Below are 1,627 nucleotides of genomic sequence, written 5' to 3' on the forward strand. Positions count from 1 at the left end.
CTTGCAACTCTTATAATTTTCCCGTATATTTTAGCAAGGGACTTATGCACACATTGTGTGCTGACTGTTGTATAAATATTTTACACTTTATACTAAGTCTAGTGCACCCATGGCACAGTTGAGCAGGGTGTCTCTCCTGCCATGCATGTCAGAAATAAAAGAAACCACTGACATATGTTTCAAACAATTACCTCATGGTCTGATTTCCACAACAATACAAATGCAATTTAGTAAAGTTTATCTGAAACAAAAACATGGTTTCATTGATGAATATGAGGAGGTGCCAACTCGTTCTAGTTAGTACATTTTGGCCATAAACGTAAAGATATAATAGAAAAACACAACCACACAGATTTCTTGGTTTGCAAGAAACTTTTAATGAGTTTTCAAGAAGAAAGTCTGAATATTTACATTGGGGAAAGCTCATGGGGAATTTTAGCCAATTATGGTTTGCAAGAAGAAAAGGGAATATGCAACAAGTGATGATAATAATTGAGTATTTCAAGTATCCTTGAAGGCATCTACTTAAGCTTCTGGGGGAAGACTTTCTGTTGACTTTGTTGTCCACCACAGCACCCGCCGCCTCTGCTGCCGCCGCAACATCTGCCACCGCTACTGCCACTACTGCCGCCACAACATCCACCGCTGCTCTGACTCTGCTGAGAGGAAACCACACTGCGGCTGCCACCACAACATCCCCCGCCACTGCGGCTGCCACCGCAGCACCCACAGCCTCTACCACCACCACAGCAGCAGCAGCTTCCTCTTTGTTGTTGTTGGCTCATCTTTTCTGTGGATTGGATAACCCTTGGGGAAGAGAGAAAGAGATTGGCATCATTTTGAGGGCTGAAGTCTCAGAGGGAATAGCTCCTAGAACAGTGGTTCTCCACCTGTGGGTCCCCAGATATTGTTGAACTACAACTCCCATCATCCCTCAGCTCTGGCCTTGCTAGCTAGGGGTGGTGGGAGTTGTAGTTCAACAACATCTGGGGACCCACAGGTTGAGAAAGGCTGTCCTAGAAGATGCAATTTAAGCTACGTCTTCCCTTGAAGTTCACGGGATGCTTCGACCTATATCTGATAGACCCATGAATCGCTGGGAGGTCCTCATACTCACCTATTGTTCACTGAGTCCAGCGTTGGTCAAGTCAAGCTTTGTCGAGTGAATGAGAGTTGCTTGAGACAAAGGGACCTTTTATACCATCTCCCAATGGCCTGTTTCAGAAACGGCGGCAGGTTCTGAGAAGGCCCAATGGCTCTCACAGCATACAATGCCTGCATTGTTCACGCTGACTCAATGTTTGGTACTAATTAGGCTGACTCGGTCATTCATGAGATACTTATCTCTAGCTACACTGAATAACGCGCATGTTTCTCTTGGTGGATTTTTCATGTCACTGCAGCACAAGGTAATTGCCAGCTTAGTGTGAGCCTTGCACATGTCCTAAAGACTTTCTCATCTCTTCTCTGAATTCATAGAACCCAACACTTTGGGATAGAGTGGAGAGACCCCATTTCCCTTGCAATTTACTCAGGGAAAGGAACATTTGAGCGTTGGGGAAGAAATATCTCCGGGGACCTAGGCTAAAGGTTGGGAGCAGGAGTCAAATAAGAACATAAGCGGAGA

At 45.2% G+C, this 1,627-nt stretch overlaps 1 long non-coding RNA gene across 1 annotated transcript; it reads right to left on the bottom strand.

Moving 5' to 3' along the window:
• Positions 1-353: 353 nt before the first annotated feature.
• LOC309358717 lies at positions 354-1,627 on the bottom strand. Its single transcript, XR_014163512.1, has 2 exons — positions 1,118-1,627; positions 354-807 (listed from the first exon to the last, which is right to left on the bottom strand). It is a non-coding gene; the product is annotated as an uncharacterized lncRNA (long non-coding RNA).

Source organism: Podarcis melisellensis (assembly GCF_964234715.1).
Source record: "Podarcis melisellensis genome assembly, chromosome: 16".
NCBI lineage: Eukaryota > Metazoa > Chordata > Lepidosauria > Squamata > Lacertidae > Podarcis > Podarcis melisellensis.